At 36.6% G+C, this 18,179-nt stretch overlaps 1 long non-coding RNA gene across 1 annotated transcript; it reads right to left on the reverse strand.

The window, feature by feature from the left end:
* Positions 1 to 922: 922 nt before the first annotated feature.
* Positions 923 to 14,689, reverse strand: LOC145582027 (uncharacterized). Its single transcript, XR_014099725.1, has 2 exons — positions 14,634 to 14,689; positions 923 to 1,256 (listed from the first exon to the last, which is right to left on the reverse strand). It is a non-coding gene; the product is annotated as an uncharacterized LOC145582027 (long non-coding RNA).
* Between the last annotated feature and the right edge of the window lie 3,490 nt (positions 14,690 to 18,179).

Consider the following 18,179-nt stretch of genomic DNA (forward strand, 5'->3'; position numbering starts at 1 on the left):
AAGGCCTATCCAACCAAATAATAATTGGATCAAAATTATAGGGCCAAAAAATCATTTTCTCTTAGTTTTGTGATGTGGACACGAAAAGTGAAAATTAAGTTATGGTTTGGGGAAATTGGCTAAGAATTGGGTTGTTTTATGAAATGTATGGGATTGAATATAGATTTAATAACTCCAAGATTAAATATTCAACCCGACCAATAATGACGGTGAAAGGTTTTTCATCATCGGGTTTGGTTTTGGGGAGACATTTTTCTACAGAAGCCACTACAAGAAAAAGGCGAATTAGCGACGCAAAGTAGTCGCAAATCTGTCGCAAAAATGGATTTGCAACGGATTTGCGACTACTTTGGTTAGTCGCTTAAGACCTCGTCGCAAATCTATTTTTGCGACTAATTTTTGGATAGTCGCAAATTTAGCAACGGATTTGCAACGACTTTGCAACTACCATTTAATGACTAACTTTAAAATTTTAGCAACTAAATCATTGTCCATTGTAAAATATTTGCGACGAATTAACGACTACGGAGACCAATGTTTTGTGACGGATTAGCGACTACTAGACCAAAATTTTGAGACTACGAGACCAAACTTTTGCGACGACGGAGACTAATTTATTTTGCGATGAATTAGCAATTACGAGACTAATTTTTTTGTGACAGATTATACTAATGAGACCAATTATATTGCAACTAACCACTCAGTCTCTAAAACAAATATGCAGTCGCAAAAATTTAGCGATTGACTATCAATATTTAGAGACCATAATTTAGCGACGACCAATATCAGTCATAAAAAAATGTCAATTTTATTCAAATATCCAAACCATATTCCTAAATCAAAATTATCATCAATTTTGTATCAATGTATTAAAAATAAATATTCTCAACCATATCACTAATTTTTTCAAAATCACCTCTCATATAATGGAAGCTACTTCCAATAAGAACTAATAACGATATACAAATATGCCTCCAAATATTAAAGATTAGTTGTTCACAAAATTATCACCAAGAAATTAAAAATCACTTAGTTGAATCACGAGAGCGGGTGAGAGTAGACGTAAGAGGCTTAGTAAGACAGTAATGTTGGACAAGGGTTGTAATATCCTTCGATGTTTTGTGCATAGCCATTTTTTTCTTCTTCCATGTTGCTTTTTCTATCTCATGATTTTCAGCAATTTCCTTGGCATATTTTAAGCTTTCTGCCGCCATTTTTTGGCTTTCTTCAAACTCAGGTCTCCAAGTATATGTATGCTGCACGTAATTATCCAAGTTGAAACCATATGCATTAGAATTTACAAAACACAATTGTCAAAATTTGACAACACAAAGACATTACTCGGTAAAGGCTACTAAAAAATCAGCAGTCAATTTTTTCTTCCACCCAAATCTCTCAAGTGCCAAATGTTAGAAAGAAGTAGGAAAAGAGAGGGGACAGGGGAAGATATGAAGAGGTGGCAGCCTAGGAGGCATGAAATGAATATAGACTCCCTCTTATAAGTACACATTCAGGGCCTAAAATAGCAAGGTATCAACAACTAATGCAGTGAGTTAGAATACTTAATTTAATGATATACTTGATTTAATGATATGCTGATCATGTAGGAGTTTATAGGTACGATTGCGGAAAAACATGAATCATATTCATATAGCACCTAATCCCAAGATCATGCATAACACATAAAGAATTAGAATTAATACCTTTGTAGCGTGATTCCACGTGTGATCAAACAAGAACAAGGGAGACAAAGAACCTCAAACGTGATTCCTCTACTTGGTCCACAGGCATGGATTAAGACCTCCACTAATGCTAGTTAGTTGCAATTGAACCCTTCAATTGACCTTCTAAGGAGAAGAACGAGCAACGAACCAACCACGAACCACCACACGCGCCACTAGGGGTGGCCGGCCTTGAGTCCAAGGGGAAGGAGAGAGAGAGAGAGCCGTGGGTTAGAGAGAGAATGAGAGGGTTTTGGGATTTTGGTTGCCTTGATTCACAATCAACTGTTAATTGTATGTTATACAACCCTAGGCATGGATCTTATTTATAGATCTCATCTCTAAATAAGAGTCCATGACAAAACCCAAAACCTAACTCCAATCTAACTATGCTATCCCAATCCAATTCATGATTAGTTACTTGCTCATGAGGCCCATAAATGGGCCTCTAACTTGCTTAACCCAATACCCTTATGCGTGACCTCATAGGATCCATTCTAGCGGGCTTTGGACTATTTGACTAGCCCAAAGATCATTAATCATAGTCTAGCAACTAAAAAATGACGACCCGAAAAGACGAACTTATTATCTCCATAATAGTGATCCTTGATATATCTAGTAATTGCACTTATCGAAGACATAACTCCTTCAATCTCTCACTTGTCTGAGACAAGTGCGCAATATTCAAATTCCTTAAGTCAATGTGTGTCTGATAATATGATTGCATCTCATGTCGTGATCATATTAATCTACAAATCTTTTCTTGAAAACTGAGTTAGAAATACAAAACAAATGATTACTATGTAATCCATTTGAGCACGGCCATGCATTTTCTGAATTCTCCCTCTTCAAGGGGCCAAGACGCATTCCTAATTAAATAGGTAGACTCAATCCAATCTTGTGGCAACCAAGGCTCCTACTCAAATTATGAAGTAACCAGGAAACACCCTTTATAATCTCCAGTTATAGGAAGACGTTTGAGTGTACACAATTACATCAATCAATGAATGGAATCAATGTTCCACTCATGTCAAAGGAATCCACTAATATATCCGGAAGCTCTATACTTGAGCTTCAAAATAGGTCTATAGTTCGATCATGCATATCCATGTGATTGAGCAAGCTTCACCACGCTCCTATAGACCATGAAACTGCGCTATCCAATCAATCTTACATGCTAGTCCATGTATTGAAATCACTTATGTCCAATTTAATGATTTCGAACTAGGAACTTGAATAATGTATGGATTTTGTTCACCTGTGGGGTTTCATTCACCAGGTCATTAACCTGATGAGCCCATCAATCCATAATTATTTTGGACATTTTATTTAATATCATAAAAGCATAATTAAATAAGAGAAATGATGAATTTCTGATTAAACATAATTCTGCCAAAGAATGTATTACATATATAATAAGTTTTTCTCAAAAACAAATACAACTTAAATTACATCATTAGCCTCAATCCAGTTGCATTAGCATGTTTCTCATGCTTTGGCAATGGAAGGGGTTTAGTAAGTGGATCAGCGATATTCTCATCCGTATGAACTTTGCACATCTTGACATCTCCTCTGCCAACGATTTCTCGAATGAGATGATACTTCCTCTCAACATGTTTGGATTTGAAGTGTGACCTAGGCTCCTTTGATTGAGTAATGGTGCCATTGTTGTCACAATACAACTCAATCCCTTTTTGAGCACTTGGTACAATGTCCATCTCAATAAGGAATTTCTTAATCCAAACTGCTTCCTTAGCTGCTTCAACAACAGCTAAATACTGTGATTCTGTTGTAGAGTCTGCGACAGTGCTTTGCTTCGAACTCTTCCAGCTCACTGCTCCTCCATTCAGACAGAAGATGTATCCAGACTGGGATTTAAAATCATCTCTGTCTATTTGGAAACTCGCATCCGTATAACCTTTGACAACCAACTCATCTTCGCCGCCATATACTAGAAACATTCCTGTAGACCTTCTCAAGTACTTAAGGATGTTCTTGGCAGTTGTCCAGTGTGCTTCACCTGGATTTGCCTGAAATCTGCTACACATGCTTAAGGCATATGAAACATCCGGCCTTGTACAAATCATGGTAAACATTATCGACCCTACTTCCGAAGCATAAGGTATAATAGCTATACGTCTTATCTCGTCTGGCATAACCGGATATTGAGATTTACTGAGCGTAATGCCATGAGACATGGGGAGAAATCCTCTCTTGGAGTTTTCCATCTCAAATCTATCAAGAATCTTATCAATATAAGTCTCTTGACTCAGTCCAATCATCCTTCGAGACCTGTCCCGATGGATCTTGATTCCCAAGATGTACTCGGCGTCACCCAAGTCTTTCATGGAGAAACAACTCTTCAACCACTCCTTGACTGACTCAAGCATTGGTATGTCGTTCCCCATGAGTAGTATGTCATCTACATACAAGACTAAGAAAACTATGCTGCTCCCATTGGACTTCTTGTATACACAAGGTTCCTCTTCGCTTTTGAGAAAACCAAACTATTTGATCGCTTCATCAAAACGAAGGTTCCAACTCCTTGATGCTTGCTTCAATCCATAAATGGATTTCTGAAGTTTGCATACCTTTCCAGGATTTTCTGGATCTTCAAAACCCTCAGGTTGTGTCATATACACTTCCTCCATCAAGAACCCATTCAAGAAGGCAGTTTTGACATCCATTTGCCAAATTTTGTAATCGAAAAATGCAGCAATCGCTAAAAGAATCCAAATGGACTTAAGCATTGCTACTGGGGAAAAGGTTTCATCATAGTCAATACCATGAATCTGTCTGTACCCTTTCGCAACCAGTCTTGCTTTATAGATGTAGGCATTTCCATCCTTGTATGTTTTAATCTTGTAAACCCACTTGCAACCAATAGGTTTTACCCCATTAGGCAAGTCCACCAGGGTCCACACAGCATTTTCAGACATCGATTCCATTTTGGATTTCATGGCCTCAAGCCATTCATTTGAGTTGGGGCTCGCCAAAGCTTGCTTGTAGGTTGTAGGTTCCTCATTCTCCGATAAGAAGATTTCAGAATCCTCAATCTACAGAACTTCAACAAACTGTTTGTTTCTGATTCTGGCAGACCTACGTGGGGTAGGAGCAACAATAGAAATGTTCTCTTCAACTCTTTGAAGATTTTCGCAAGAATTAGATTCAAGTGGGACGATAGGAGTCTCGCTAATCGAATTAGCTTGCTCCAACACATGATTATGCGCCCTCGCTTCTGATGTAGTGTTATCCACATCCACTTGTTGCTCATCTTGAATTTCTTCGAGAACTAATTTACTCCCACTTGGCTTTCTAGAGAGGAATTCCTTTTCTAGAAAGACACCATCGTGAGCAACAAACACTTTGTTATCTTCGCGATTGTAGAAGTAATACCCTTTTGTTTCTTTGGGATAACCCACAAAGAAACATTTTTCTGATTTAGGGCCGAGTTTGTCGCTTTGTAAACGTTTTACATAGACCTCACAACCCCAAACCTTGAGATAAGACAAATTTGGAACTTTTCCAGTCCATAAATCATATGGTGTCTTCTCAACTGCTTTGGACGGGCTTCTGTTTAGTATGTTCCCAGCTGCTTCTAATGCATATCTTCAGAATGATATGTGAAGATCAGTAAAGCTCATCATGGACCGAACCATATCTAGTAAGGTCCTATTCCTCCTTTCTGACACACCATTTAACTGTGGTGTTCCTGGAGGGGTTAACTGTGAAAGTATTCCACAATTGATCAGATGTTCATCAAATTCTTGGGTTAAATATTCACCACCACGTTCAGATCGTAACGCCTTAATTGTTCTCCCAAGTTGGTTTTGTACCTCATTATGGAATTCCTTGAACTTTTCAAAGGATTTCGACTTGTGTTTCATTAAATAGATATAACCATACCTACTTAAATCATCAGTGAAGGTAATGAAGTAGTTATAACTACCTCTAGCTTTTGAACTCATTGGTCCACATACATCTGTATGTATGAGGCCCAAAAGGTCACTAGCTCTTTCACCTTTTCCAGTAAAAGGCGATTTGGTCATTTACCTAACAGGCATGACTCGCAATTCTCAAATGATTCATAATCAAATGAAGTTAGGAGTCCATCCTTTTGTAATTTCTGGATGTGCGATTGGTTTATATGACCTAACCTACAATGCCATAAATAGGTTTGGTTTGATTCATCTGTTTTACGCTTTTTCTAATCAATGTTGTAAACATGAGTTATATAATCTAAGACATACAAACCATTAATCAATTTGGCGTTAGCATATAACATATTTCCTTTAGAAATAAAACAACACTTGTCTCTTATTTCAAAAGAAAAACCTTCAGTATCTAAAACAGGAACTGAAATAATGTTCTTGGTAATTGTTGAGACATAATAACTGTTATTAAGCACCAAAATAAGACCAGACGGAAGTCTCAAATGATAGTTTCCAATAGCAAGTGCAACAACTTTTGCTCCATTTCCTATTTGAAGTGTGACTTTCCCTTTTGCTAACTTCTTACTCCCTTATAGGCCCTGTATGTTATTATAAATGTGAGCACCACAACCGGTATCGAATACCCAAGTTGAAGAAGAAGTAAGATTAATTTCTACAACAAAAGCGTTAGGTAACTCTTTACCTTTCGTTCTCACTGGTGTATAATGGGGACACCCAAGTATGTGGCAAGACCACCTACCGCAATAGAAGCACTGGCTTCCCTCCTTCTTCAAGTACTCCTCTGAGTGGTTGATAAAAAGGTTGACTAGTGTCACTGTCGAGCCTTCATCATCATGAATAAGCTTGACTAGATCAAATCCATCATGGAGCGAGAACAAGATAATATCATGTGCAGAGTCATCATTGAACGGCCTCCCTAGGACATCCATCTGATTGAATAATCCAATCAGTTCATTGACATGGGTCCTAACTGACTGACCAGGCATGAGTTTCTTAGCCATAATCTTACAATGGATATTGTAAGTCTCAAACCTTACACTGTCAGTTCAGGAGTAGTAAATCTGAGGTATCGAATTAACGACATCTCTTACATAATAGTCGTTGAAGCCTCCACTTCCTAGCCTTCCAATGCCACCTCGACAGATGGCATGAAGACATTCATGTAGATTGGTCAACTCATAGAGTCTGAACCTTCCTTTCCAACAAGTTGGAATAGATTCTAAAATGAGATTCCTGATTTTCTCTGCATCCGAAAAATCTTTCGCATGCCTTTCAGGAGTAAAACCAACAGTATATCTGCTCTCAATGGGTATATATAAACGAGCTTCAAGCTTTTGACTTTTGAGAACATTTCTCAGCTCGTTTTCCCATTCCCTGAAGTTTATGAGATTTAGCCTTAAATTCAGTTTGTTTGGCAAAATAGTGTTGTCGTAAAGGTTATTCATCTACAAACAAAAACAAAACGAGGCAAAATTCAATAATTATGTTTAATAAATTTAAAGTACCATAAACGATTTAAATTTGGTAACTTTAAAGCACTTTATTCAATTAAATGATCCCAATTTGAATTAAGTGATTCCAAGACCCTTTATTTGTGCAATAATTGACCGGACTTTGGCCCTACCATCAATTATTACATTTTCAAGGCGAGTAAACTCTTTACTGATTACAACTCTTTGTAATTCTTGGTTGAATAATTAATCATCACATGTTTAATTATTACCCTTAGCTTCAAGGTTCTAAACTCTTTAGGTAACCTTGTTGAGTATAACCAATTAAAATTGTAAAACTTGATTTACCCCAACTCTCCCAAGATATAATATGACACTCAGATTTGGCATGACCCATCATAAATATCAAAGGTTTATCGGGTTTTTAATTGGAAAAACAACCTCAATATTACCGGGACCTAGATTCATTATGTTTGTGATGAATATAGTAAACTCTAGCGCATCATCACAAGCATCAATAAAATCTAACATGCATAATCTACTAATGCATAGATAAAACTTGACATAGTATGGCCCCTTAATCCTAAGAAAACTAATAAAGCAGAAAACGTTCCCACTTGAATCTTCATGGATCTCATCCATCTTATTCCTTTGGGCCTCCACTCCATTGGCTTCTTGGATCAACTGCAACCTGTAATATTATTCTATTCTATCTACTACTTAAACAAAATAAAATAAATTACAAAAATACTTAACGGTACGCAGACCGTATTTAGATTACAAAAATACGAAACGATGCGCATATCGCATTTAGAATCTATGGGCCATACTAGTCTATATATAGCAATAAATATTATCATATATTATAAAGTACCACATAATAAATCACTCATCATGCTTTCCTAAACTACAACCTCATATGTTCAAAATTAAGGAAACATGGCTCTAAATATCTCATATTTTAATTAATTACTGCAATTAAATAATATCATATATTATTTCTAACCAACCATAAAATATCATATATTTTATTTTAGGTAAGAGATAGAATCAAATCATATTTTAATTATGGAAGATAAATCATATTTATTTTCCATGATTATCCTAACTAATTTAGGAGATTCTATTCTAATTACCTAGCCAATCACATAATTTTAAATCAATTATTATCTAAAATTAATTATGGGATAATCTCATTAAATCAATTATTATCCAAATAGAATCTTTTGCTCCATAATTATCCAAACTTAACAAAATTAACCACTTTAACTTTGTTAATTATCTTTTCAAATCAAAACTTATCCTTTTTTTTTTTAATTTTGAAATCTGATTTTTTTTATTAAAATAAAATAATTTTTTTTTGAGAACCGTGCACCAGCCACTGTGGTGTGGCCAGCCAAAGCCGGCCACGGTGGCCGTACAACGTGAGGTGTACCCTGCTTAAAGCGGTGCACATCAGCAGCAGCAGTGTCGCGAAACCCTTGCACGGTGCTGCTGTTGCTGCCCCTCCCTAACCAACCTGCTGCCCTGCCCCGACCCTCCCTCCAGACCACCTGCAGCGGCAGCTGTCGTGGCTGCGCCACCCAGCGGCGGTTGCCGCTGCTAAAAACCTTTTTTTTTTAATTTTAATTTAAATAAAAACAAAACAATTTTGTTAAAATTAAATTAATCTTAATATGGTCCAATTAATTTCAAAATTAAATCATATTCAATCTTGAAATTAGGGTTCTTCATGAAATTAATCCCCAATTTAATTTAACCCTTAAATTAAATAATTTGATCCTGAAAATTCATAATTTAGCATGAAATCAAATAGATTAAATTTATTAAACACCTAGCAATCGAATTAATTCAAAAACCAAAACACAAATTTCACAAATTAGGGTTTATGGTTTCGAAATTTTCAAAAATTAGGGTTGGGTGGGTCGAAATTTTCGAGTGATTTAGGGGCAAAATTCGGATCTTTGATGGATAATTTGGAGCAAATTAAACAACTTTTAATGATTCTATTTTGTTAAATCACATTTAAAATAATAATTGACCCATAATTAAATTATTCTCCCTCCTAATTGAATTAAAATTGTGGACTATCAAAGAATTAATATTCAATATATGTACATGCATAGGCTAACTGATACCACTGTAGGAGTTTATAGGTACGATTACGGAAAAACATGAATCATATTCATATAGCACCTAATCCCAAGATCATGCATAACACATAAAGAATTAGAATTAATACCTTTGTAGCGTGATTCCACGTGTGATCGAACAAGAACAAGGGAGACAAAGAACCTCAAACGTGATTCCCCTACTTGGTCACAGGCACGGATTAAGACCTCCACTAATGCTAGTTAGTTGCAATTGAACCCTTCAATTGACCTTCTAAGGAGAAGAACGAGCCACGAACCAACAACGAACCACCACACGCGCCACTAGGGGTGGCCGGCCGTGAGTCCAAGGGGAAGGAGAGAGAGAGCCGTGGGTTAGAGAGAGAGTGAGAGGGTTTTGGGATTTTGGTTGCCTTGATTCACAATCAACTGTTAATTGTATGTTATACAACCCTAGGCATGGATCTTATTTATAGATCTCATCTCTAAATAAGAGTCCATGACAAAGCCCAAAACCTAACTCCAATCTAACTATGCTAGCCCAATCCAATTCATAATTAGTTACTTGCTCATGAGGCCCATAAATGGGCCTCTAACTTGCTTAACCCAATACCCTTGTGTGTGACCTCATAGGATCCATTCTAGCGGGCTTTGGACTATTTAACTAGCCCAAAGATCATTGATCATAATCTAGCAACAGATAATGACGACCCAAAAGGACAAGCTTATTATCTCCATAATAGTGATCCTTGATATATCTAGTAATTGCACTTATCGAAGACATAACTCCTTCAGATCACATTCCAACCCTCTTGTAGCCAATTAGTTTAATAGTAATTCCCTTGCACACAAATAAAAAAAATAAACAAAGAGATCAGACAAGAACGAAAAGTAAACTCAAAGCTGAGATGAGTCTTATGCCACTATTAGCATGAATTGCAACCGTCCCTGTAGTGTGGATCACCCAGCTTTACGAGGCATTTATATTATAATCCAATGAATCATTTTTGCAACAAATAATATAGATCAATGAACCATTTTTAGAAAATTTGGTACCACTCCATCACCAAATGTATTACTAACAACAACACACACAAGGACTGCAATAAGTATGGAAACCTACTATTCAGTTAGTGGAATTGATTTTATAAACCCCAACAAAAACATAGATAACCTCAACTCCGCTCACAATACTTTCACAGCTCAACTGTCATAAATCTTACCATTGAAAATTTGTTTCATTTAACCTTAATTAGGAAATGGGAAAATAAGAATCATAATTACATTACATATACATGACATGTTTATTGTAGTCCATTTCTCAATATAAAAGTTGAGCATCAGCGAGGCTTTCAGTTTTGTTTAGTCAATTCTACTATTATATATCCAATTGAGCACTTCATTATGCATTAGCTAATAATTTGATGCAGATCATGGTGGTGTAAATGTACTTTATATTTTTACATAACAAATAATGAATATAGAGAATAACGGACTTTCACGATTCAAATTTATACTAGGTTGCTATTTTGCAGCTATCTCACATACACAAAATAAATAATCAATCAATTTTGAATGGTTTCACATTAATTGACTTCAATGATAACCCTAAAATTCGCAATTGGTAGCCAAATTAAAATCAATTCAATCAACTGTAGACACTTAAAAATGTCTCCCCAAAACCAAACCCGATGATGAACAATCTTTCACCGTCATTATTTGTCGGGTTGAGTATTTAAACTTCGGAGTGCTTAATCCATATTTCCATTCAATACATTTCATAAACCAACTTAATTCTTAGCCCATTTTGCTAAACATTAACTTATTTTTCTCTTTTCGTATCCATATCACAAAACCGAGAGAAACTGATTTTGTGGCCCTATAATTTTGATCAAATTATTATTTGGTTGGATAGGCCTTGAAATGAGATTTCCAACGATATATCATAAGCCCAATTCCTATTTAAACGAAGAAGATATGAGTAAAACACTAAACTCGGCCCAAAACCGACACCCTTTCACAAAAACGACCATATCTTAAAATCTACAAATGATTTTGATCTAATTCTAATTGGGTTGCAAATTAGAATTGATAAGCTTTCCAATGATATATTATATACCTTATTCCAAGTCAGGGATCAAAAGTTATCATAGTTTTAAAAACGCGTAAAAAACTGGAATTACCGCGCAGCAGCTAAAATGCCGTGTCACGGCAAAAGCTGACGTGGCACGGTGCATATTGCCGTGCCAAGGTATTTTTCACCGTCTCACGGTGCTTTTTATGTGTATTTTCTGAGGTTACGCAAATCTGGAAAGCCCGTACACCGTGACGCGACGCCACGTGCTGCGCCATGGTGGACATTGCCGCGTCGCGGCATACTTTGTCGTGTCACGGTACACATACTATGACACGGGAAATTTTCGTGTTTTTCTCTGAGTACACAACTGCACGTGCTTTATCATTTTAGGGAAAAATAGTGCACCGCGACACGGCAATCTGTACTGTGTCACGGCACCCTCTGACCGTGTCACGGCGCCCCAAATTAGGGTTTTTATGTTTTCTAAGGTTCCCTGTGATCCTGATAAGTGGTTTATTTGACCACTTATTGTGTTAATTTAAACCCGGTTTTGCATTCATTTCCCCTCTTTCTAACCCGTTTTGAATGAAAATGTTTTATCTCGGCCTTGCCCCTCCTTGGTTTGTGTTTGTCCATGTTTTGCAGGTTTATTGATTCAGTTTGGCAAGCATTCGATGCATGGATTTTGTCTAAGGCAAGAAAATTAGAGAAAGGAGAGCCCGCTCCTGCTGGAGCGGGCGTGCACCTCTCAAGAGCGGGCGCTCCAAACTTCCTGCAAACTTACTGCCAAGTGCACCCTGTGAGGAGCGAGCGTGCACCTGTGAGGTGCGGGCTCTCCTCCCCAAACTTTCAAAACTGCTTGTATTCTGAAGACAGCTGGAGAGGGCGTGCAGCAACCTGGAGCGGGCGCTCCTCAGGTGGAGCGGGCGCTCCTTCGCTGGGAATCTGTTTTCTTTTGACGGATTTCCCTATGTGTTTCGGGGAGTATAAATACTTCCCCTTTAGTTTATTTGTGAAAAAACCAGATATAGCCTAGTTTTTGGAGACTCGTCTTAGTTTGACACATTCCTTTTAATTAATTTAGCTTAATTTTCATCAATTCAATCATTGTAATAGTTGGTTTCAAGTTTGTTTCTCAAGATTGGCACTTTGTATTCAACAATTTCAAGCCTCAATTAGTAACTTCCTTCTACTTTTCTCTATTTAATTTCTGATTCTATTTGTTGTTGCATGATATTTAGATCTTCTTAGTTATTGATAATTTGTTATTGGATGATAGTTATTTCAATTGTTAATCATTTTTCCCCAATTATTGAAGAAGTTAGAACCCTAATACTTGTTTGCATGTTGATAAATATGAGTTGTGAGTAGTCTACTTCCTAGGGGTTGGGTGAAGCTCAACCTTTTGGGTTAATTATGCAAATGTGGGAGAAGCATTGATGCTTGTATTGCATTTAAATTGATTATATGAGATTGGTTGTTAGTTCTTCAATGATAGGATTAGCTACCCTTGATTTAGGAGCTTGATAGCATGATATGCTTAGTTTGACATGGAAATGTGAATGAAGCATGGCATTACTTATTGCAATTTGATTATGTATCTTCTATTGCTAAACTAATGAGGAATCTAAGTTTAGTAGTGTGAGTTGTTTCCTAATTGCATGAGGTTGATCTTACATATTGTCCTTGCTATATCTTATCAATTTCACTCCCCATTTGTCTATTTGCCTTGGTCGAGTGGATCCCATTCCCTAGTGTCCTCAATCCATTGATTTAGAACCATAGTTTGTTTGTCTTCTTGACGAACCCCAATTCACCATTGACTTCGAATTAGCTTAAGTGTTAAGATCTTTGGCAACCATATCCCGTTCCTTGTGGACCGAACTCTTACTTGTCATTATGCTTGGTTTGTAAGGTGTTTGTTAATAAATGTGTTTGATTGAGTGTGGAATGTGTGACCGTTCTAACGCACATCAGATCCCCTACTCATTTCCTCTATAAATACGAGCCTCCTTTCTACAGTTCGGAGCACCAAAAATCATTTTCTCTCTCCTTACACAAAAAATCATTCTCTTCTCCCTCTTTAGCCTAAACACTAGCCTCCTTAATCTTCCATAATACATCCCTTAAGCACTCTAAGGAGTCCATACTTGACCCGAGGTTCCGTCCTTAAACCAAGGCGTGAAAGGTATAAATAACTGAGGGTTTGGACCAAATCAACTCTACACTTATTTAATTTAATTTCCATTTGATTAGTATTTTTATTGAAGTTACTAACAATTTATTCATGATGTAGCAATTTTATGGAACGCACGTAATGTGAGTAATTAATTAATTTAATTACTTATTTTATTTTTATATTGCTAGTATCATGATTAGGTTAATTTACACTTGATTTGACTAATGTTTTATTGGTTGAATTGCTTCCAATATTAATGATTATTCTGTTATATTATTGATCACCATATTGCATGTAAAAGGGAATATGTAATTGAAAATCATGCCTAATAAGATAATTTGGATGACCGGTTTAGGTTCCTTTTTAATCTTGTTGTTTAATCAAGTGATCACGATATTTTAGAATTATGTGTTGCATTAATATTCAACCAATTTAGCCTAATAATAATTTGGAGCGAATTGAATCTTTGTTTGCATGTCTTTGAGATCGTAGGGAATACTTTTCACTATAAGAATCGAGTAGAGGCCAATACGGGCGAATGTGACTCCATGACTCACTTCGTACCGTCATCCCCGATCCTCCTTTCGTGGTTCTGACCATATGGAGTTAGTAATCTCATGGATTATGGGGTTTAACTTTCACGGGTCAATCGTTGTTGCCTTTCGTTGTCCCTTTATTCATGGTTGCCTTTTATGATCCGTGAACGGTTTGCAAGTTCCTTAAAAACTTGTTGGCGGCTTCCTACTTTATTTGTCCCTAATTGTATACGTCAATTCCCACTTCCTATGATTGCCAAGCATATTCACAACATGCTTAAGGTAGGCGCACTTCAAACGACTCCTACATCAACGCAATTCTCAATGGAAACCAGATTAAAATCAGATCAATTCGCAACTCAATCATTTCGCAATTCAATCAATTTAATTAATAATTAGATTAAAATCAATTCGCAACTCAATCAATATGCAATTTAATCAATAATCAGATTGAAATCGATTTGTAATTCGCAATGGAAACCAAATTAAAATAAAAAAATTGAACAAAAAACTCAATGATTACCCTAAAATTCGCAATTGACAAATTGCATTAAGAGAAAGATAGAATGTACAATAGGAATGATGGGGAAGAATGCGTAACTAACCTGGGAGGAGATGTGCTGGCACAGCGGCGGAAGATGAAGACGACGACAACAAGTTCCTTATGAAGTTCTGAACTTGGTTTTAAAATTCGCCATGGAATCCTTTGGTTTTTATTTTTTATTTTTTATAGGAAGAAGAGTATGTACTACGATTATGAATAAATGAATAATAGGGATTAAGGAGTGATAATTAGTTCTTGTTTTTTTAGGCAACAATTTATTATACTAGACGTTTTTAATTTCTTTATTAATAAATTTTAAAAATAATGATAGCGACTATCGTGTTAGTTGCAATAGTAGTCACAAATGTTTTTAAAAAATGGTTTCAAAATAATTAACCCTAGCAACTATAATTTAGTCGCAAAAAAATATAAGAGCGTCGTAGATTTGCGACCAAACAGCAACTACTACAAAATTGGTTGCAAAATTTGCGACTACTCGTATTTTTTAGTCGCAAAATTTTTTTTGCGACTGATTATTTTGGTAGTCACAAAAAGCAGTTGCTAATTAGTGACCGCACAACAACTTATGTAAAATCGGTTGCAAAATTTGCGACTACTCGTCTTTTTCATTCGCAAAAATAATTTTTGCGACTGATTATTATGGTAGTCGCAAAAATTAGTTGCTAATTCTCCTTTTTGCTTGTAATGAGCCCCTACTATGACTGAGTTTCTAGAAACGTCAGTTTAAAAAAACGATAGTCAAAGTAGTCGATTGGGACGGAGAATGATTCAAGACGTTCTGCGATCCTAAATAACTCTTTATACGCCGATACCTGCAGAAAAATGTTAGCTCCACAAATAAAAGAGTAAAGGGATAGAATGCATATCTGACACTAGTGTATCAGTGACAAACATGTTTGGTAGTTTTCTATGCCTGAAGAAATCCACCAGATGAAGGTTGTTGTGATATTTTTCTCCGCCTCAGGAATGTTGTTAGATGATGATTCCAAGCCTTTGGAATGCTATTAAATGATGATTCAACACCTCTGGAATGCTGTTAGATGATGATTTTTCCCTGCCTCGAGAATGCTGTAATCGCTGACTTCTTCGCCTTGAGAGGTGGCAATGACAAAAAAATTTCTACGCCTGGTGAAAAACTTGTCAGATTGAAGATAGCTTCCTCACCTTAGGAAAAGCTATTGTAAGCTACTTCGCCTCGAGTAACCTATTGAATGAAGATAACTTCCTCACCTCAGTAAAAGCTAACGTGAACTACTCCGCCTCGAGTAGCCCGTTGAATGATGATCGTTGAGTGTTTAATGTTGTTGATGGTTCGATTATCCTTGAACGTGGGCCGTAGATGGTTCGCTTGTCCACGAACGTGGGCTGTAGATTGTTCACTTATCCCCAAACGTGGGTTGTAGATGGTTTCCTTATCCCCGAACGTGGGCTATAGATGGTTCGCTTATACTCGAACGTGGGTTGTAGATGGTTCACTTATCCCCAAACGTAGGCTGTAGATGGTTCCCTTATCCCCGAATGTGGGCTGTAATTGAGACCTGCAAAATAAAATTTGCCAATGGACTCGTATAGATTGTTATTAACTTGACCAAGCTTGACTTGACATGACATGACATTTGTATGACTTGTGACTGTGTGTGTATAATTTGAGTGTGTGTCCAGACACAAGCAAATGAAAATACAAAAGCAAAAATTTCCATCATATTTTGTCATGAATGGAGGGTACCGACATTCTCTTGAAAAAGAAAGGCGTAAAAAATGATGGTTTTTTTTTTCGAACTTCCCTCTACAAGAAAAAATTTGAAAAAGTTTTCGAACTTCCCTAAAAGAAAAATTATGAAAATGGGAAAAAAATTTAAACTTTCTTGTTGAGCGAAGCGAAATGAATCCATGGATTTCTTCTTGTCAAATTGAATTGCTCGTCTTGAAAATAATATATGCATGTTGAATGTTCGTAGGCCAGGAGGCTAAGGATAGTTACATCATGTGACACGATCCACGAATGCACTTAGGCCGTGAAGCTAAGCACAGTAATGCATGTTTCTTAGGTCAGAAAGCTAAGCAACATACGTAGTATGTGAAAAACAAATAAACCATCTTGAAAGTTTCTTAGGTTTGGAAGGTAAGCATGTATACAATGGTGATTGCTGAGTATTGCTTAGGTCAGGGAGCTAAGCGTCACATAGTGTATGAAGAACAATCTTAATGGACGTTGCTAAGGTCTAGAAGCTAAGCACGTATATAGATGAAGCGATTGTTGGGTGTTGCATAATGAACGTAGCTTAGGTCAAGAAGCTAAGCACAATATGCTTTGTATGATTACAGATTATTGATATAGAAATGTTGCTAAGCGCATTATGCAATGCGTGAAACAATGAATATTGCTCACGTCAAGAAGCTAAGCAAGTATACAATGTTTCTTTTAATGAATGTTTGTCTTGAAAGATGATGAAGCATGCGCAGTAGGGAAACAAGATTTCGTGATAAAGGGTTCCTAAAGGAAGGATGATATGGCTATGTATGTGTGAAAGAAGTGTGTAAATGTGATACTAAGGCTAGCTGAAAAGGTTAAGGTAAGAGAAATATTTTAGGCTGGGTAGGCTAAGTGATGTGGGTTCAAGCCTCCAAGTTTAGCTCTAGATAGGGATAAGCATTGGATATTCTTTAACTCGATCATGCATATGAATGTGGCCGGACCACAATGTGAGGTTGCCTACGTATCCCTTAGGAATCAAGCCAAACGTAGCTCTAACTGAACTTTGCACAAGTGTATGTACACCTCAAAGAGGTCTTTTGAGGGTTTTAACGTGGTTAAGGATGGTGGTTTAAAGAAGGGTGAAAGGCTCAAGACCCGAGAGAACCCCCCAAGATGTGTAATTGTGTAATTGAAATTTGCAACTTTTATTTTTCACATTTTTTTTTACTTTGAATTTTTGTTCTTCTTCATCCCTTTTTTTTTTTTCATTTCTTTGAATCAATGTGGGAAATCTCAGACTATGCGGTCTACCACTCACTTAGCATTCATGTTTCTCAGGCACGGTACCAAGCACTCGATGAGAGACAAAATTCGAGACGTGTTCATCTCAAAGACATTGAACACTTGCCCTTAGAAATTGTTTTATTTTTATCATTTCTTTTTAACTTGTTTTTGAATGTTAGACAAATGAGGCCAAACGTTAGACGAGGTTCAAAGTGGTTAATGAAGAAATGGAAATGTGATTGAATGAATGTTTTAAGGGGAGTGAAAGAGTTGCAAAGATGCCTCAAATCATTGGTATACCTTGTGTTCGGTTCGGCAATTGATTTTTTTTAATGCAAAAATGATCGAGATGTAAAGGAAAAGAATGCTCATTTTATTGATGAAAGGGTGAACAAAACGCAAGAAACATATAGAAATTCAGGATAGAAAACTTATGCTGGACATGAATGGGGACTCGCCGTGCGCCTTGTCTTCATTGCTTCTTGTCACTTCTTACCACCTGGAGGGAAGAGAAGTTTTTTAGCATCTACTAAGTCTTGAATAGCATCCTTCAAATTCCAGCATTGCTCGGTAGAGTGTCCCCTTTCTTGATCGTAGTTACAATGA

The sequence above is a fragment of the Chenopodium album genome, chromosome 15 (assembly GCF_948465745.1).
Source record: "Chenopodium album chromosome 15, dcCheAlbu1.1, whole genome shotgun sequence".
Lineage (NCBI taxonomy): Eukaryota > Viridiplantae > Streptophyta > Magnoliopsida > Caryophyllales > Amaranthaceae > Chenopodium > Chenopodium album.